Source organism: Ruditapes philippinarum, unplaced genomic scaffold (assembly GCF_026571515.1).
Source record: "Ruditapes philippinarum isolate M1 unplaced genomic scaffold, ASM2657151v2 ctg113_1_1_1_1, whole genome shotgun sequence".
Taxonomy (NCBI): domain Eukaryota; kingdom Metazoa; phylum Mollusca; class Bivalvia; order Venerida; family Veneridae; genus Ruditapes; species Ruditapes philippinarum.
In genome coordinates this window covers 236764-259334 of record NW_026857305.1, presented here as the reverse complement: position 1 = coordinate 259334, position 22571 = coordinate 236764, and the positions used below count along the sequence as shown (strand labels likewise).

The window sequence follows — 22571 nt, the reverse complement described above, 5'->3', positions numbered from 1 at the left end:
CGCCCCGGGGGTCATTGATTTTCCCTATATGCATATAGTAAAAACTTAAATTTTTTTTTTTAAAGAACCGTAAGAGCTAGAGCTTAGATATTTGGGCATGAAACATCTTCTAGTGAATGTCCACCAAGTTTGTTCAAATAAAAGCCCTGGGTCAAAATTGGCCCGCCCCGGGGGTCATTGATTTTTCCCTATATGCATATAGTAAAAACTTAAAAAAAATTTTTTAAAGAACCGTAAGAGCTAGAGCTTAGATATTTGGCATGAAACATCTTCTAGTGAATGTCTACCAAGTTTGTTCAAATAAAAGCCCTGGGGTCAAAATTGGCCCCGCCCCAGGGGGTCATTGATTTTCCCTATATGCATATAGTAAAAACTTAAAAAAATTTTTTTAAAGAAACCGTAAGAGCTAGAGCTTAGATATTTTGGCATGAAACATCTTCTAGTGAATGTCTACCAAGTTTGTTCAAATAAAAGCCCTGGGGTCAAAATTGGCCCCGCCCCGGGGGTCATTGATTTTCCCTATATGCATATAGTAAAAACTTAAAAAATTTTTTTTAAAGAACCGTAAGAGCTAGAGCTTAGATATTTGGCATGAAACATCTTCTAGTGAATGTCTACCAAGTTTGTTCAAATAAAAGCCCTGGGGTCAAAATTTGCCCGCCCCAGGGGCTCATTGATTTTCCCTATATGCATATAGTAAAAACTTAAAAAATCTTCTTTTAAAGAACCCAAAGAGCTAGAGCTAAGATATTAAGCATGAAACATCTTCTAGTGAGTGTCTACCAAGTTTGTTCAAATTAAAGCCCTGGGGTCAAAATTGGCCCCGCCCAGGGGGGTCATTGATTTTCCCTATATGCATATAGTAAAAACTTAAAAAATCTTCTTTTAAAGAACCATTAGAGCTAGAGCTTAGATATTTGGCATGAAACGTCTTCTAGTGAATGTCTACCAAGTTTGTTCAAATAAAAGCCCTGGGGTCAAAATTGACCACGCCCCGGGGGTCATAGATTTTCCCTATATGCATATAGTAAAAACTTAAAAAATCTTCTTTTAAAGAACCCAAAGAGCTAGAGCTAAGATATTTAGCATGAAACATCTTCTAATTGGTGTCTACCAAGTTTGTTCAAATAAAAGGCCTGGGGTCAAAATTGGCCCCGCCCGGGGGGTCATTGATTTTCCTTATATGCGTATAGCAAAAACTTAAAAATCTTCTTTGAAAAAACCCAAATAGCTAGAGTTTAGATATTAAGCATGAAACATCTTCTTATGGGTGTCTACCAAGTCTGTTCAAATAAACAAATAAAAGCCCTTGGGTAAAAATTGGCCTGGGGGTGGGGGGGGGCTACATACAGGTGAGCGACCTCAGGGCCATCATGGCCCTCTTTTTTCATTACTACATGTATATACACCACCAACATGTCTCCCATGTCATACAATGTCTCATTCCTTGTTTTTAAAGTACATGTACACTACAAGCAATGTCATCACTCAACACTCCAATTGTTTTATATAATGTCAACACAGTTAAATTTAAGACAGGTCAAAGTAACGTATCCCTACAAAGTCATACAATATCATTTATATAATCATACAATGTTTGCATTGTCATATCAATATTTACATTGTCATAATCTTAACATGCAATGTCATAATCTTAATTTACATCATCATACAATGTTATACAATGTCAAAATTTTAATTTACATTGTCACACAATGTCATAATCTTAATTAACAATGTCATACAGTGTCATTCCCCTTTATTACAAAGTATCCATATCATCTTTTTTATTATCAAAGATATGACTATTAAAGCTGCCTTCAGCCTTTGTAAAGGTTAAATTGTTGAATGACATTTGGATGATTTGCTGATGATAAAACACAAATAAAAAGGAAACCCCTGGATACCTCTAATCTACCGATCCACTCTGTATATGTAAATAATTGATCCGTTTCCTGATCTTCAGTTTTTGGAAACAAAGGTCACTGACGCACTATAAATAGCTTTTTGGGAAGCTGTTTTGAAGTAGGCTTACAGTGATATGATGCACTTTTCCAAGATAAAATTTGTGCAATACTTAGTTTGAAACAATGCACTGCACGCTGACTTGTGGTTGTAAACAATCGGTAATGTTTATGCGTCCCCAGGCAAAATTAAGCGTACGTGGAATCCTTGCTCTGAAATATTTGCGTCCAGCGGCAATAAACCTGCGTACCGGGACGCCAAAATAAGCGTCCCCGAGAACCCTGTGCAGAATTGATTTTCTAACAAAAAATAAAAACTGAAGGCTGCTTTAATGGTATCATCATGCATGTATTTGTCTTGAAAGTCAAACAGTGCATAGATACAGCGTTAATTTCTTTTTTACAAAGGATATACTTTGTCTTCTCTTTTTCATCTGCCTTGTATCCAAGGTCATACAATAAAGATTTCATCAGGCAATAACATGACCAAATCCCTATTTTAACAACTGCAAAATAAACATGTATATTTTTACACTTGTGAAATAAAGAAATTAGCCTCACTATGACAAAACCAACATTGTGCGTTTGCGACCAGCATGGATCCAGAACAGCCTGCGCATCCGCCCAGTCTGATCAGGGTCAATGCTGTTCGCTATCAGTTTCTCTACTTGAAATAAGGTTGGTAAGCAAAAACATCATGGTTGGTTTTGTCATGGCGCGGCTCAAATATGTAAATATTATGTCATTCATACTTTATAACATAAGACTTCATCCACAGTGATGAATTATTTTCTTAAAAAGTTACCATTTATCATTATTCTGTGATCATATTGTAAATAGAAACCATTTTGTATTTTTATCATTCGTTATGTGCTGATATACTGACATGGTACGTTATATGTGCTTTATTGAATCTACAAGTGTTCTTACTTCATTTAATAATGAGCCGCATCACGACAAAACCAACATAATGGGTTTGCGACCAGCATGGATCCAGATCAGCCTGTGCATCCGCGCAGTCTGATCAGGATCCATGCTGTTTGCTTACAAACCCTATAACAAGTAGAGAAACTGATAGCAAACAGCATAAATCCTGATCAAACTGAGCGGATGCGCAGGCTGCTCTGGATCCATGCTGGTCGCAAACCCATTATGTTGGTTTTGTCGTGACGCTGCTCAAATATTACAATATTTTTGCATACTTTATCAAATGTTACAATTCTGTTATATAAACTAAAATTTACTGTGTTCTAAACTTATCTCTCAAATCAATCTGTCATATGCATTAACTAATGAGTTAATATTTGGATATGGCGGGAAGCGTTGTTAAAGGATTTCTACTGAGGTTCAAAAGCCTAAAAACATGAAAGTGTGATTACTTACATAGATCAACTTTGGTACTTGAAACAGAAAGATATACAAAAGAATATTATATACTCGGGTAAAAATAATGTATTATAGCCCTATCTTAAGCCCAATATGGGTGAAAAGTGTTGCAACAATTTTTGAATTTTGAGTCAATATTTTGAATTAGAGTAATGACTCCGGAAAAAAGGACATAAGCCAATGATCTGAAATTTTGCAAATAAATTATTGGTTTAGACCTTCATCAAATGGAACATTAATTTCGAAAAAAATATTTTAAGTCCCGTCTTGTCAAAAAAGCCTCAGTGGAGTCCCTTTAATATTAGCAGTGAAAATGCCTTTCCAGTGCCACCTGCCTGCACTACTTCTCTAAACAGACCTAATATTGTTGGCTGTTCAATAAAATTGTGCATTTTGATATTGAAACTATATACAATTACAAATGGACAAACTTCAAAGGATTAAAGGGTAGGGTCTGTAGTGTGTAGAAATAATTGTAATTTACTCTTACTGATTGGAAACACACTATGTAAAGCCTTCTTGAGGGATTAAATTTAAGTTATATATGCATGTACTTTAGTGAGACATTCCATTGAGGACAAATTTGAAAAATGCAAAAGAAATGCAAGTTGTTCCTATTGATTTATAAAGGCTACATAACTCTGTAATTATAAAATGTTGTGAAAAAAATATTTTAATAACACAGTGTTTTGGTAATTTGTAGTGAATGTATTGAAATTAAAGTTGGAATAGAAATGTGATGAGATTTTTGTTCCTGATTACCATTGTCAAGGAGATACAGTCAAACCTGTGAAGAAAGGCCACCAAAAGGACAGACCAAATGTGTCCTATATAGACAAGTGACCTTTATTTTTAGGTTAACAGGTTCTTATTAATCACTGAAGCGTTGTTAAAAAGTGGCCTTTATTGACAATGTGGTCTTAATTAGGAGGTGGCCTTTAACACAGGTTTAACTGTATGTAAAAGATATTTGATATGAGCTTTGAAAATGATTGTTATGTCTGCAGAAAGAATGTCAGAGACATTTGTATTGAACATGTTGCCTTGCTATATAAATATATTCTATGTTTTCCGTTATATTTGTTGATTTTTTAGATGTTTTTGTCATGAATTTAACTGTTAAATTAAAAACTGTAAAAACATACAAAATAATTCTTAAAATGTCTCCACTGACTTTATTATCATCATGAGTCATCGTGTACATATCACAGCATGACCATACCACTGACTGTCATGTAAAAAGAAATTTGATATGGATCATCAATTACAGGCTTTGCTATTCATTTATTTTTATTTCCTAAAAAGCCACAAAGCTAGTAGATACGAACACTTTTTGTATGCAACAGGAAAATTGAGACAAAGTGAAGAAAAAAACCCTTTTAATATCATTTAAAAGAACAATTTGAAAAATATTTTTTCTGAAAAAAAATACCTATTGGTTTTCCTTGAAGTTTTGTTAAAAATAGATGCGTTATTAAAAAAAAGAAATACTGGGCAAGCTGATGTCAGTTATCATCGTATATGTAAATAAATTCTTAATATACCTATTCCTGCATATCATCTGTTAAAATGATCATTACACCATCTCTGATTTTACAATGTTTATTTAACCATGCTGTGTTACATATATTTTTGTCCAAATGTATAACATAGAGAGAGAGTATTGTACATTAAATGACTGAAATCTAAAATAAATTTTTACATGGTATCATTTTGTTTTGTGTCAATCTCTTTGACTGCTATTGGTGGTTCATGTAAACATGTAGGATTTTATTCTATAAGTATAGGCTACATGTACTTCTCAAGGATTATTCATTTCACCGAGAAATGACGGAAGGACCGAGATGTTGGTTTATACAGAATTAATTTTAAGTGAACTCTGTAGGGAGCAATAAGCTTATAGGCACACTTTCGAATCCGTTCCTGGAACCAACCAGTATTTAGCAATGAGTGTGTCTTGCTCAATGGAACAACGACTTGCCCCTGACGTGGTTTGAACCCATGCACCTAGCGATCATTAGATTGCTAGTCTGGCGCGTTAACCACTCTGCCATGCCCCCCCCCACCCCCCACACATTCGATAATGTTGCAATTTCTTATCTCGTTTATGACTCAATACTGTTGATACTGTACCCTGTCGACTGTATTGCATTGTATTGTATATACGTGACATGCTATATTGGGATAATTTACTATATTTGAGCCGCGTCATGACACAACCAACATAGTGCGTTTGCGACCAGCATGGATCCAGACCAGCCTGCGCATCCGCGCAGTCTGATCAGGATCCATGCTGTTCGCTTACAGACCATATAACAAGTAAAGAAACTGATAGCGAACAGCATGGATTCTGATCAGACTGCGCGGATGCGCAGGCTGGTCTGGATCCATGCTGGTCGCAAACCCATTGTGTTGGTTTTGTCGTGACGCGGCTCATATATCATTTGAATTTGATGCACAGAAAACACTGGTTTTCTCAGAAGGTTTCTATTGACAATGGGTTTACTTACCATAGAATTGTATGCAATTCTGTCATTAATTTACTCATTTGTCTTATAAGATTTATCTTGGCTAATTTACGATTCATGGCAAAAGCATTTCTGAGATTTTTCGGTGGTCGGGTAAGTGCTCGGACTACGAACCATTTGCCTTTCATATTTGTTTGTGGATATAATGCCAGAAAATAATCTAGGATTTTATATTTGATGAAGATGTGGCCGGTTGCCCTCTTGAGGTTTTCCTTCACCATGCAGTAAAGGAGAAAAGTCAAAATATGTCGACCAATGAATAGACTACGTCCATGTTTAGCATTTACTTGTTTATTTTCACCCCTACTTGTTTGTGGTAATAACTAATTGAAACTGCTTGTTGACAGCGACTGAAAACTTGCGGCTTATTACATGCATATGATTCAAAGTTTCAAACATACAAAAGTTTATGTAACTGTATTTCCAGTAAAGATTGTATAAAGTATAAGGATGCACTTATTTACATGTATATGTTCTTGCTTGCTAAAGATCCAGCTTTAATGGAGCGGTGATCATATATTTGCCGTTGGTATGAAAGGTCTGCTTGGTAAATAATTCTTCTGACAAAGCTAAACTTTATACTGCCTGTCTAAAAGAATATTTCTTAACTTAAATAAATAAGACAAGTCAGTTGATGGGCGTAAACAATGAAGAAATAAAACCTAAATGTTCTCTTAAAGTGATTTTCTGTTTTATAAATCATTTACCTTTGGGCAAAAAAAGATAGAAATGTCTAAAGGAACCCATCAAAAGCCGTTTTAATTTTTTTTTCTTTAATCTATAACTTTCAAAGTTTAGGCCGCTAGGAATTGTTCTAAAAGTAATGTTCTACTTCTATATGTTTTACATGACAAGATATGTCTTAAATCTTCATTCAGAGACTTTCAATGTTTATGCAAAATTTCAATAACTTTATTTTTTAGGCCGCCAACTTCACGTAGCTTGGCTATAGGGCCGCTGTGCCGCCAACTTCAGGCAGTCAGGCCGTCATATTAACGCCGCTCGGCCGCCAACTTCACGCCGCTAGGTCGACAACACTGACTTATGATTTGGAGTTAAGCTTGAAATTTTATGATTTTTTTTTGTGAAGCAATTTTGAGCAATTTTTATTCTGCGCTAAATTCACCAATATGTCAAGACATTTTAGCCGTTGGCTGACTTGCATCAAATGAGAAATCTAGAGAACTTTTAGTGTTATTAAATCCTAAAAATACAAAATGTATCTATACGTTTTGATTATAGGATTTCTACAAATGTCGATTCTCCACAACGCATGTAGCTATTTCCAGTTTTTGATTGAAAAAATGAAGGTTACTAATGGGAAATTTTAGTATTTTACATTTTGATTTAAGTAAGAGCAGAGAATTTTCTTAAATTTTTCAACATGGTTGAAACAAATTAATGAAAAAATATCAAACATAAATTTTAATTCTAAGGAGGAGTTGCTAGGCACATTTTTGAGTTATCTACTCTTAAAGAAATGACATAAAAGATAATAAAGATCAGATATAATCGAAAGAAAGGGCGGTGACTCACAACTTTTTCATCAATTTGTTTCATTCATGATTATTTTATCAGGCTAAGTTTTAGACAATTATTTGCCCTTGTTTAAAGTTTCCTTATTTGCCTTTATAATTAAATACTAAAATTTTCAATCAGGGGCCTTCTGCCTTTAGATTTACGTGGGTCATTGAGTGTCAAAGCTTACCATTTTTCACTTTTCTTTTCTACCACTCATAATTATTTACCAAAATATTTATTAGTCGGTTCAATAATAACTTATATTGGTAGATCACGTGCTACAGACGCTGGAAGTGCATTAGTTTGTCAAATACTAACAGCGATAAATCTTCTCAGTAATAAAGTTTATTATATCTGTTTAGATATGAAAAATCAAAGATCGATAGTGTGAAAACTGGTTGGCACCAAATCATAAAATTTCGTGTTTCACTCCAAATCTTAAACCATTCATGTTCCAATCAGAGTGTGTTATATGCAAGTCTTGTATAAGTTTATGTAATCACATAAAATATCAGGAGAGGGCCGATTAAAACGGTAAAATGATATAAATCATGATATCATTTTCAATTGAAATGCTGCATCAATACTCTTTCTTTTTGAGATTGAAATTATATACCGGGCATAGAGAAAATTGTTCGCTTTGCACTGCTTCAATTCGTGTTGGAATTGGTTTTGAAACAAGAGAACTAGCATGAAAAATATGAATTTGTATTGGTTTGTTTTTGTGCCGCCATTCAACCCCGGATCTTTTCTGATGGTGATGGCCACCCTGTATACTGAATAAACTTTGAAAACAGTAACATTTTATTGATATCTCCTTGACATGTTCACCAATCATACAAAAAAATCAATTTAAAATGTATTTTGTATCTTATAGGTTTACATGTTATTACTCTGTTATGTTATTTGTCAAATTTAATTGAAACGTCAGCTACCAAGAATAATTATATGTTTCTTTATAACATAACTGACAATATTGATTAATTAAACAAAAATGCAAAGTATATATTTTTTTAAATTAAAATAATGGAACTTTAAAATATCAGAAGAATATGATTCAACTCATGTTTTTAGATAGTATTTTAGAAAAGGAAATTAAGAATCGGTACACACATATTATATTATATACGTCTTAAATTAAACTAATGTTGTTATGAAGTTAAGGACACATTTATTTCCGAAAAGCCGTGAACGCAGTTGATAATTGGTCATAAACAATTTGTAGTCATATGTTCATATAGTTAAAATGTGCAATTGCCCTATAAAGTTTACAAACCAGCAGAAATGTTTAGGTAGGTAGACCTGTAGCCTACGCTTTCCGCCCTTTCAGTCAAATCGCTGTTGAGTACGGGACCCTGGTCACTGTTCATGCCCTTAAACTTTAAAGCGATGACAGTATATTGCATTGATAAGAGTTGCCTATCTGCCACAATGTTAAAATGCCCGGAAAAAATTATTTTATATTCCAATTTAGAAGTAATATTTTTCGCTGAAATATTTTGAAATCATTAAAGAATTAATTTTTCTTGACATTTATGGTGTTCTAACCACAATCAGTTGAATCTATGTTGATGAAAAAGACGTTTAAACTTTGTCATTTTCTTGTACATTCCGTCTTTTGAGCCATTTTGACAGGTGCGCTCATAAATAGGTCACGTAAGCAAAATATGTAAAAAAATACTTTTGCGCTGTTCTAAATAATTTTTTTTATTTATATTATCTAAATAAGTTTTATTGTACAACTATGTATGATTAAATCTCATTGCGTCATTTGATTTCATTTCTTTTCAAGGTAAGAAATGATTAACACTTAAACATGGAACATTTGTAGATAATATGAGCCGTGTCATGACAAAACCAACATAATGGGTTTGCGACCAGCATGGATCCAGACCAGCCTGCGCATCCGAACAGCATGGATCCTGATCAGACTGCGCGGATGCGCAGGCTGGTCTGAATCCATGCTGGTCGCAAACCCACTATGTTGGTTTTGTCGCGACGCGGCTCATATCTTATCTCCTTGCAGTGGGCTCCTTTAAAGCATTATCATGCAATGGAAGTTATTCTGTTTAAGTAAACATATTACACTTGTTTGATTGTATTTAGCTTGATACCATTTCCAAACAAAATTTGTAGAGTGTCTATAACACAAAACTTTTCCAGAGAATTTCACATAGAATTAAGTTACAAACAATACATAAGTCAATCGGGGAATTTCATTGAGCGTTATTTGTTTAGAAAAATAAGGCTTTATAAATTAATGTTAGGAGCATTTTTGATAAATTAATATTAAAATAAGGTTTAAACATCACTGCAAGAAGGGCTATTCCAATAGAACCCTGCTTTAAATCATGAGCAATCAAACATCCCTAGTGCTCTCGAAAATACCGGACAAGTCATCTAAGTATTTAATGTACCAAATTAGTACATTGATTTGTTTGCAATTAGTGGGGGTCTATTTATTTCTGCTGACGTTTGAATGTATGAAATAATTTGGTAATAAATGCAGACGAGCTCTATCTAGTGCATTATGAGTATTACATCATGTCTTTTATCCAAAGCCTTATAGGCACATTTTAGCCTGTTGAAATCGATTTCCCGCGCAATACTTTCTTGGCAGACGACCAGAGTGTCAATTATGATTTGGCTTAAATGTGTCTTGCGCTGTTAGATTCTTGCAGGGAAAACTGATTTTCTACATTTTTTTTCAAATGACGGTGGATATTTGCCGTGCATGTTGAAGATTGAAATTTGTGGTTTGGCGGAGAAATATTAAATGTAAGTATTCATTGATATGTAAGTTTCTTTATTTATATTCATTTCAAACCTTTATGTTTTGGATTGTTCTTTTTTTAGTATTTTAAAATGTAAATATGGTCATATTAAAATGTTCGTACAAACGAGAAAGAAACATTTTCGTATAACTAAATATTCATCTATGTATAGGAAATTATCATATTTTGTAAAAAAATTATCTTTTTTCACGGTTATACAAATTGATTTTAGTTCGATTGTGTTGGAAGCTATAAGCTTATTGAAACACTCTCGAATCCGTTCCGTGAACCAACCAGTGTAAGCAATGAGTGTAAAGTTTCTTGCTTAAGGAAAGCAAAGATTTCTGTCGGTTTTACAGTGTAAGATGACGCATCGCGAACTTTCAATATAATTATATGCATTCTTATATTCTCAAAATGGTCATACTGTGCGTCTTTGTTTGTGATGAATTTATTTGTCTGTTGCTGTCTGCGACGCTTACTATATTCATTACTATTTGTCGGACGAAATAGTGCATTTTTAAAGTACGACTTTGTTTAAACATTTTATTGTGTTAACTATAAATGTATAATACGCATAGTGAAATGTAAAAATGTAAATATTACATGTACATTTTGTATGACCAAATGAATTTGACCAGATATGGACTGAATCCAATTATCATGTTAAGGAAGAAAGCCAACTACTAATGGCACTAATAGAAATTTTAGTATTTTTTTTTGCAATTGATATAAGTAAAAGCAGAGAATTTTCTTAAATTTTGCATCATGACTATACCAAATGATGATAAGAAAAACAGGGTGTCACCATCGTGTAAATATGAAATTATGTGAAACCAACTAAATTTATGAAAACCGTTAGTCACGCAATACAACCAAGATATGAAAAGAAAGAACATAATAACTCCTTTCTCTAAACATCTGTATAGTATTCTGATTATATTAAATATTGTGTTGAATATTATAAGACAATTTTCATGTTCGAGACGGCCTCTATATCGTTGATTTAGTTTGGGAGGGAAAAGAATGTTAAATGACCAGACAGTCTGGCATTTCCAATTTGTTTCTATTATCTACAGAATGGCCTTAGCAAATAAGGAGACATAACCAAGCAAATAGATGGACATAAACATTTCTTAAATATCTGATAATGCAACCATTGCGTCCATTTAGACAAGTCATTTATTAACTTAGAAAGAATTTCAATATGTTCTTTTATATCAAATATACTCTGTTTGACCGCTATGCTTTGTCCATTAAATGTTTATATAATGCAAGAGTTTTATTTAGATTTGTCACATAAATGTTAACCTTCAGACTCTCCTTATTTAGGATTACAGAATAGATGAAGTGTAAGGACATGATGAAATTGTGAAATCAGTTCTAAAGCTTAATAATATTTACGTCGTTAATTATATCATACATTTACTATGTTGACACAGAATCGGGATCGGTTTAGAGGAGATGTAACAGAGGAAGGGCACCAATTAAATTTGTTAACGTGCTATTTTTCCTTTCTACAGTAACAAAACCACTAGGTGTCTCTGTTTCCCGCAATGTATGCAAGATATGCAAAAATATGTAACGAAAACTAACAAATTTTTACTTCTGGTACCATATCTGATCACGCAATTTTTATAACGATATAACAAAATTGTTACATTTTGTAAGCTATGTTCAAATTCCTTGTGGTACTGTCAATGTCGCGGTGTTATATCTTGAATCTTACAATACTGTAAATGTTTTGGGTTTTGATTTTTGTCTTAACTATGTCAAATTTTAGAGAAATTTGTTCTACAACTATGTATGATTTTGAAGGAATTTCTTTTAATGATGAAAATGATTTGTCAGTATTTTTCGCAAAACTAAAGACATTTCGGAGAAATCTCTTTATTTGCCCTTAGTTAAAGAAATCTATTTAAAAGACATAGAGGATATTCATGTTTTTTCTAAAAATACATGATTTATTTTCATCGAGTGGTATGAAAATAAATATTTCATGAGTGGCGGTAGCCACGAGTGAAATATGGTAATTTTCATGCCACAAGATGAAAATAAATCATGTATTTATAGAAAAAATTTGAATTTTCTGTTTATTATATACATTTTTCTCTTTTTTGACATTAAAATTTAAAAGACTTTCCCTACTGGCAGAATTTAAAAGAAACACCAGTGAAAATACGGAAAATATGTTTCACTGCAGTGAAAAATAAATTTTTACAGTGAAAATACGGAAAATGAAAATATGCATTTTATTTCATCAATATTTCTCAATATTTCATTTATAAGTATATAATAAAATATTTTATTTATAGAAATTTATTTAAAAGACAATATATAATGATATATCAATTCACAGGAGGTTAATTTATATCATTATCAACAATTTTAAAAAGAAAATCTTAATACTTAAAGAGCAGACAGTTTTACAACTAAGCCTCTACTACATTCATGCTATCAACATTTCCTTTTTCTGTGATTTTCAATTTTTCTGACAGATAGTTTTTATCGTTTCTTCTAAATATTTTGTTTATTTCTTTGCACTGCGCTCTAGAATTGCTATCCTATGTTTCGATATATAACAACATTTGAATATCTGTGTATTCGAAAGAGGTCCGATATGGACGGAAGGAGTAAGGGGTAAGACATTTTGATATTAGACAGGTTTCGCGTGAAACGCCGTCAACTCTTTAATGATGTCATGAATATTCATTGACAAAATAAAAAAACACACGTTTGTCATTAGTTACAGAGCCAGAACGTCATGAAATCACATAAATGACTGTAGACTTTATAGTTTTGCTCAGCAATTTGCATTCTGACATTTTCCATAGATTGACAATCGGAAATTATATATCCCTTTGCGGCGGAGAAGTGTTGATAAATTTTTGGCCAGCCGTCAGGAAGCCGTAGACATACTTATTTGTTCCCCGAGAAATATTCAACAAATATTGATTATAGCTGAAGTCAATTTGCAACGAGTTATTTCCGTAATGTAATAATAACACGCACGTCGGTATTAAACTTTTCCAAAATGTTCAGTAAAAGATGAATTCAAACAATTTACTGGACGCAAAATTCAATTTAAGTTCAATTATAAGCATCATATATGACATATGACTGACGTGTCTGATTGAAGTCACGTTGATCAATTTCACTAGAACGACGGTATCATCATCCGTATCATCATAATCATCGTCAACATCATTATCATTATAATCATCGTCAACATCATTTTCATCATAATCATCGTCAACATCATTTTCATCATAATCATCGTCAACATCATTTTCATCATAATCATCGTCAACATCATTTTCATCATAATCATCGTCAACATCATTGTCATCATAATCATCGTCAACATCATTGTCATCATAATCATCGTCAACATCATTTTCATCATAATCATCGTCAACATCATTTTCATCATAATTATCGTCAACATCATTGTCATCAAAATCATCGTCAACATCATTGTCATCATAATCATCGTCAACATCATTTTCATCATAATCATCGTCAACATCATTATCATTATAATCATCATCAACATCATTGTCATCAAAACCATCGTCAACATTATTGTCATTATGGATGGAGGTTCTTACAGAATATTTAATTATATCAGCACAAATTCAGATAAACATAGATAAATTAATCAGTTTTACACCCCGAAATGGTTAATTTTCAATAAACTTACAGATTTATCAAATTGTATGCAAATATGAAAAAGTCTACCGCGTACCCCCAAGTAATATACAATAGCAGTTTAAAATCAGATGGTCATAAGTTGCAATTTTCGTAACATTTTTAAATAGAGAAAAAACGGAATTCCTAAATTACGCCCAAAACGACAAAATTAAAAAAAAACTATTATGTCTTCCTACTTTAGAAAAATGCAAGCATATGTTTTATAATGTTTGAATAATTGATTTAGAGTAATGTTAATCACTTAATGAAATTAGCGCTGAATGTGAAATAATTTGTCATGGAAGTAAAAACATGTATTTGACTTCCGTACAAAATACTAAATCACAATAATTGTACTACTATCTACTAAAATAAAAATATAATAAAAGCAAAGGATGGTAAAGCATTAACTTAATAATTCAAAGCTAAATGAGTTACTTTTAGTAGATTTGAAACCAACCCAAAACGTTTTGAAGAAATAAAATGAAAGTATTTTAAATTGGGGCTTTATGTGCCTTTATCAGCATTACAGTTAGAACAAGCAACTGCTTATATTGTGTCGTATTTTAACCGTAAGAATGTTTGTCAATGGTGCAGAATAAGTAAATCCTTTTGAATAATGCATTAAATGAGAATACAATTAAGTAAACTATATACTTCTATAAAGTGCACGAAGTTATGACAACTTAATACATTTGTTTTCCCTTACTACATTAGAGACATGCATTAATGATGTAATTGTCTCAAAGCGCAGACACGGTTATGTTTACAATTTTGGGAGAGATGGAAACAAAACACTTCAGAAACCATGGAAACATATTTTTTGTTCCTAGGAAATATTCAACAAATATGGTCGGGCTATTGATTTTACAACAAGAAATCACGCAGTCAATCTTCCACACACTGGGAGGTTTGTCGCCCCAAGATATATGTTTGATATACGTAACATTTCACGAAAAGGTTTAGAAAACAATAATTCAAGCGTTTTAAAAACTTTAGATAGCTCATGTTCAAGAAATAATGAATACTGCACGAGTGTGATCGCCCCCACGTATGAAAAACTCATCTCATCTAACATATATGTAACATCCTTGGCCATATTATTTACAGCTTATTGTTCAGTGTTTTTTTTATAAATTTCTTTCAAATTTCTTCTCTCTTATCTTCGAGGGTGTGATTGGGGTGGTATTTGAGATTTGTTTTTGCTTCTTTCGTAAAACTTCTTGTTTGTGATATGTGCTCATCATTGAAACTGTTCTTTTTCACAATAGAAAGGATACTGATAAACAAAAAAAAAAGAACTTGATGAAGACAAATAATTGAGCCGCGTCATGACAAAACCAACATAATGGGTTTGCGATAATAACATTAGTTTAATTTAAGGCATATACAATGTATAACTTGACAGTTCGTAACTACAATATGTATGTACCGATTCTTAATTTCCTTTTCTAAAATACTGTCTAAAACATGAGTTGAATAATATTCTTCTGATATTTTAAAGTTCCATTATTTTAATTAAAAAAATATATATACTTTGCATTTTTGTTTAATCAATCAATATTGTCAGTTATGTTATAAAGAAACATATAATTATTGTTGGTAGCTGACGTTTCAATTAAATTTGAAAAATTACATAACAGAGTAATAACGTGTTAACCTATAGAATACGTAATACATTTTAAATTGATTTTTTTTGTATGATTGGTGAACATGTCAATCGTCGCCAAGGAGATATCAATAAAATGTTACTGTTTTCAAAGTTTATTCAGTATACTGGGTGGCCATCACACGTGACCTGTGACATCAGAAAAGATCCAGGGTTGAATGGCGACACAAAAACAAACCAATACAAATTCATATTTTTCATGCTAATTTCAATACGAATTGAAGCAGTGCAAGCGAACTATTTTCTGTTACCCCGGTACCATAATTTCAATCTCAAAGAGACGTATTGATGCAGGATTTCAATTGAAAATGATGATCATGATTTATAAGAGCCGTGCCATGACAAAACCAACATAATGGGTTTGCGACCAGTATGGATCCAGACCAGCCTGCGCTTCCGTGCTGTTCGCTTACAAACTCTATGACAAGTAGAGAAACTGATAGCGAACAGCATGGATCCTGATCAGACTGCGCGGATGCGCAGGCTGGTCTGGATCCATGCTGGTCGCAAACCCATTACGTTGGTTTTGTCGTGACGTGGCTCATATATTGAAAAAAGTATAAATCTTCTTTAAACAACATTGTGATACAGTACAATTATACATCTAAATTCTATTTTTTTGCAGAAAAAGATTCCAGATTCCTATAAGCCAACGGCAAAGATCCGCCATTTTGCTATGATTCTGTGATAATATTGAGTAAAACACACAAAAAGACGTCTTCCTGGGAGATCTGATCTTTAGTATTCCAAATCATTATCTATACCAGACGATAACGAAAAGAAGGTACGTACATTCGTATGAGGATGTAGTGACGGAAACGGCTTCATGATTCAGTATTTGATTTGTTTTTTAGGGCTTATAACATAAAATTATTTCTTGTTCGACATACTATAATGTGAACGATATTGCTCCAAAACACTTAAAAGTACAAATTTCCTAATTTAAAGGTGAATTGATTCAAGATTACATTAAGTAGTCTTAAAATGAAACAATAACTGTGGCATATAGAATTTCTATCCGTCTGGCGCCCGACATAGTGGTAGGAATTGGGAGGTACATGATATGCAAGCAAAAGGTGTCTCATAAGTCAAAAATGGCTGGCCGTTTGAGTAGGGGTGACACTATAATAAACAAGACCTTTACCTTTTATAAAAAAACAAATAGCTCTGTATTGCATTATAACTGAACATCTTATTCGTAACATGTTTATAGTAATGCGAAAGTGTAGTTATTTAAAAAATGTTAAAAAATGATAAAAGATGGGGTAACCACAATAAACATTTTTTAAGTATTTTTTTTATATTTTAATGTCAAATACGTATAAAATCAAGCTTATATCTAAAGGCATAGACTCGTGATTATATTTGCTGTTAATTTTTTTCTATATGTCATTGTGCTATAGGCTCCAGTACTTATAGTATTTGGACAACAGTTATTGTTGAAGTCGGTGCAAGGGAGCGTTAACTATGCTATACTTTTCAATATCTTTCCTGAACAGACTCAACCAAGTAGTCAACACTTGTCACAGATACTGATCTGCGTCCATCTGAACCGAATGCAAATTTGCCAATATGCAAGCAGTATGCGGCAATATTCAATCTCATTTACAAAAAAAATGAGGCAAAAAATATCTATGAAGATTAAAACATTTCATAATTTCTTCACAGATGCGGTTTTACTTGGTGGCAATATTGTCCATGGGACTGGTTCTGCTTCTTACTTTAGGTAAAGTATCAACTGCAGATGCTGAGCCAAGTACCAGTCCAGAACCGGAAGTGGAAGAAAAAGGGGACGCCAAAGAAGATGCCGGAAGTGAAAATAAGCCGGAACCAAGTGAAGGTGACAAAATGTTGAGCTAGAATTATATATTTTGATATGTCAATAAAAAATAACAGTTTTTGCAGATAACCTGATGTAGTTCTTTATGTAATTACGTTTTCTTCGCAGATAAACAATGTCTGGTCTTTGTCATGGCAACAAGTCCTGACAGTTAGTAAGCTAATTCATGCATGGCATTGGACAAATGATAAAATACAAAGTTGGTTGCAACAATCTTTTTTATTTTTATTTATCAAGAGCACGATGATGCAGCTTATCAGATCACATGTTATTAGTATTAGATTGTCTAATTTCCAGATTTAGATATTAGATATATCTAAAATCTAAATTAACCAAACATTGCTTCCCAAAAACGGTAACGATTTTTTTTTAGTCAGTTTGTTACCCATAAAAAAAAGATGATGAATTTGCCTGTATACTTTCAGAACCAAAAGCAACTACTAAATCACCGGAAAATGGAGGTGGTTTGATTGTTATGTCAACATTGTCGCTTTTTTCAACACTAGTAGTAGCCAGATTACTGGTGTGATTATTTATACTAAGAGGACTGCAAGTGTACATGTCGTAAGTTAAAGTTATATATAGTATATATAGTAGTTATACAAACATTTGAATTATCTGAAATTGTTCCGATAAACCTGTGAGGGATCAATTCTTTTTTATCTTCGGTCTGCTATCATATAATTATGCATAGCATATTTATAAAGACTTTGCTCTCATTTTGTAAATTTTCTCGCAAAAGTATTATTTGAGAAAGGTCAATGTTTCAATATTCTGAAACTTATATAACACCTGCTTACATTAGAACGAGACAACATTTCTAATCATTAAAAGCAATCAGTTATTTTTCCTGAATATACACGTTTGGTTTAAAACCATTTACAGTAAATGTAGTAGACACATTTAAATGTTTATGTTATCTTTTTTTCAGATATAAATTCAAACTGATTATTTATTTATTCCCTACAATGTTTCTGATTTCAGACATGCTATCGTCTGCGTTGCAATGGATTCTTATCATGTTGAAAAATCACGAAAAGTCGTGCTCATATTTAAACTGTCTCGAATGACGCTTTAAGCAGATAGCGAGACGTGGCTTTTTTGATTTTATAATGTGATCACGGAAAGATTGTACAAATTGTACAAGACAAACATTTTGCAGGAGAACTGATTTGTTTCTATTACGCAGATGATGCAGATGAAGATTTTTTTGTTGTTTTACGTTCTGAATAATTTTGTTGTTGAATTAATATTGTCTCATTTATTCGTATAGATATTTCTCAGTGTAAAAAAGTAAAAAAAGAAATGAGTTGAAGTTGGAGTTTTTGAAGAAGGAGAAATACTTCATTGTAAAAGGAACTTAATGTTACAATCGTACGCAAAATCCACCATAAAGAATTCAAAATACATACAATATGAATTCAAAAAACAACTTTAAGACGACCAAAAACATTTTAGGGATGTTAAATAAAGGACAATTGATGTCAGAAAAAAACCTTTGAGCATTACAAGGAAAAACAAAAACAACAACATGTCCTTGAACTTGATAGTTTCTGTTAGTGATCAGACTTTTACATGGTACATTATAAATGTTTTAAACTACTGCCACATACATGTATAAATTCTTTCAGTGTTTAAAGTTTTATCTAACACATTATTCGTTCATACAAATAATTATTCGAAATGATTCATTTAGGTTTCGAAAAACAGTTGAGTAGTTTGTGTAGATAGATGATATCTTTTTCAAAGATTCTCTCGAACAAGAATACGTATTTTTAAATTTGAACGATAATATCTTTCAATTCAGTGATATTCAACACTGTTGCATTATTGCATCTCTAACTCAAACGAAGCTGTTGTTTTAAAGATGACTTTTATATTCAAATCGGACGGATATATCTGCTGTATGATTCCTCTCTTACAGTCGCTATAATGCCACTGTCTCCATACATTGTATGACTAACTAACTATCTTAAATGACACCATGTCTCTTTATATTTGTATCTTTAGTGCAGAAATTATAAAAAAAAATGTGAGTGTTATCGAGACCAATGTCTTAGCAGGACATAAAAGTTTATTTAGAGGTAATTAAAAAAATGTATATTAAAATGGTAATTACGGAGAAAATAATTTATACAACTACCAAACACCACTTGAAAATCGTTGTTAAATAGTGACTTATTTTGGAGTCAATGAAATAATATTCAGAAGATTTGCATGGTCAGTTACAAATGCTGCTCTTTTGACATCTGTTTATACAATCATCTGTTATGTATTCACCTGTTAACATCAGCTGAATTGTATTTAAAATCGCCATGGTGACACGATTATAAGAACAACGTTTGACACATTATAATTTATAGTAAAATGTGAAGGAAGATACAGAGTTTTTGTGCCACTGTTGCATAACTTCGAGTATTAATCTTCAGTCTGTGTGCTTAAACTTGTTTCACATGCACAAATAAATTTGAATTAACCCTCAATTCATTTAGGTTTGAAGCTGCAATATATTTGTGAAGACAATTTAATGTTGACTTAACCCATTACTTCTTATAAACGTCTTTTCAGGCCCTTTTATCGCCCACACTCAACACTTTTTGAGGCCTCAAATAGTGAAAATAAATACCGTATTTAGACCGCAAACACATGTTTTCATTTGAGAAATGGTGTTAATAAAGTGATCACTTTTTCTGTGCCATCCCCTATCAAATAGATACATCAAGGGGGTACCAGAGGGGGTGTGCCCCCTTCTGTTTGCATTTTGAAGGGGGTCGACAGGAGGCTTTTCAATGAAAACAAATTGCTCATGAAGTAATGGGTTAAAGATGAAAAAAAATGGGCATTCATGTTGTGGATTGCTCGCTAATCATTATTATAGTGATAGATATTTAATGACGAGATAAGAAAATAAAAAAAATATTTTAAACAAATGCATCTCTTACAAAGACACAATATTATAGTTCTTAAACCATGTCTTAAATCAACATGAATCGAATTAAACAAAAAGAGAGATATGGTTCATTATTTTGAATTTCATAGTTATAACATAATAACATATGATATTATACATCCATGAGGGCCTCTGACTTTGACGTGCGTTAAAGTAATGAACTTCGCTTGTTATAAAAATGTACATTGTTAACAAAATGTGTAATGATGCAACTTCTGCATGGTTTTTCAAAATGCATTTTAATCAATTTTAAGTGACAAAATAAATAAAATAAAAACGGACGCACACACGAACACACAAAAATAGCAGTTTAAAAAAAGCACATTCTTAATCTAATACTAACAGTGACGGAAATGCAATCAACCCTGTGCAAGAAGCATTTTTTTCAAGAACAAATTCAAAACAGGCAAATTAGTTTGATTATAATAATTGTAAAAGTACAAAAAGTCAAACAATATTTAAATGCATTGGTGGAATATATTTGGAGAGGCACTAAGTTACGATAGATAACGATATCTTATGTAAGCAACTATACATGTACAACTCAGAGTTCCTCCAATTTATGATTTCTTAACTACATGCGAGTCTAAAAACATGTATCGATATATATTTCGTATTGTGTAGAAAAATTTGGAATAATCTTATTTATTCAATATCCTAACCAAATCATGTATAATGAGAAAACGGAAAATGTGACTAAAAATACAAGAAACACCCAGAGTAATGTTGTTTTCGCGCTCTTTTTATACATGTACGAGTTGGACTTATGCGGTAATCCTGGTGGTACATGGTAAAAGGCATACGCACTTAACTGTCTAAAAATGATAAAGATAATTGTAATAACATTATTTTAGGCCATCACGTGGTACAATGAAAAGGCAGCGGGTGAATATAAATAATAAGTATATAATACATGTATGTATTGCAAAGCTTGATAATACATTGTACATGCATATTCATAAATAAAAAATAAGATAAAAAACTTTCTCAAACAGTTACGATGACTCAATATGTACAGAAAATAAATAATTATTACTAGATCTATAATTATGATATTAGCTTTTATATATTTTCTATTTGACATATCAGTTATTATACAGAGTATAAAGTTGGCCAACATATTGTACTGCGAGTGTCGTATTTTTTGTATGGCATAACCCGCCCTCTGACCAAAAACAAAAATATTTCAGAATATAGCATATTTTGAGAAGTTGACAATACATTTCTTTTTTTGATTATCAACTAATCAAGTATGAAACAGAAATGTTTTGATACCCTTTTCTAATTGACGATAAAAGGACCACTTCAAACGTATGTATATTTCATTTATATTCCTTGTGGAAGTATAAAATAAATCTGATCCGCAATAGCTTTAAAGTTATTGGCTAATAAAGTCCCTGTTGACGTAATAAGCTCATTTTATTCTGTAATTAAAGTGATAATTACATTTAAAAGGGTAACACTTTAGGAAGAGGAAAGATTTAAGATTTCAAAGAACCCCTTTTTCAGAAATGCACGCAAAAACAAAATATTTTGGATGTATTGACATACTAAAATTCATAATGCGGCATTAAATAAAATTAAATTGATTTAGAGGCTACTAAAACAGTTTGAATTGCAAGTTGACAACCAGAACAAGGGGAAAACTTTTCTCTTTGATAAGAGATTTAAAACTATTTTCAATTTCTTCTTTAGATTTTTGTCAAAACAACAAAAATAAAAACAATCACTTCTAGTAGATTATGGCTGTTTTAGCAGATGCTCTGTTTAATCGAAGGCACTAATGCTCTGTTCCTTTTATTGTTCTTTTTTATTTGTATTTATTAAAAGCATATTTTGCCTCAGAAACAAATCAAGTTTTACTTCTTTAGAATGGACAAAGAGGAATTTTATTAAATCCTAATAACGTTTAATAACGTTTAAATATTGGATTTAGACCATGTTGAATGCTTGTTACCTGAAGAAGGTAGCGCTAAATGTGAAATAAGTTGATATAAATTAGCAAAATGAAAAAAGTAGTATTTTCAATTCCTTACAAAATACTCGATCACTATAACTGTATTGAATGCCCAAAAGTCACAAAAATGGCTCAGGTAATTGGCCAATGAGTAACTTTGTTAAAACTGTAAAAGTACACCACAAATTAAAGGTTTTTGAGAAATAGAAATAAAAGCATTTCTGTGGCATAGTGGGCCTTTAAGGTAGACACGGACATTGATATGCATGTAAACATGACACGATTAAAA

The 22571-nt window shown here is 32.2% G+C and overlaps 1 long non-coding RNA gene across 1 annotated transcript; it reads left to right on the top strand.

Annotated features, from left to right (window-relative positions):
- The first annotated feature begins 10000 nt into the window (after positions 1–10000).
- LOC132749340 (uncharacterized) lies at positions 10001–18681 on the top strand. The gene is made up of 5 exons (XR_009628393.1): positions 10001–10177; positions 16161–16319; positions 17204–17375; positions 17801–17939; positions 18360–18681. It is a non-coding gene; the product is annotated as an uncharacterized LOC132749340 (long non-coding RNA).
- The last annotated feature ends 3890 nt before the right edge of the window (positions 18682–22571 follow it).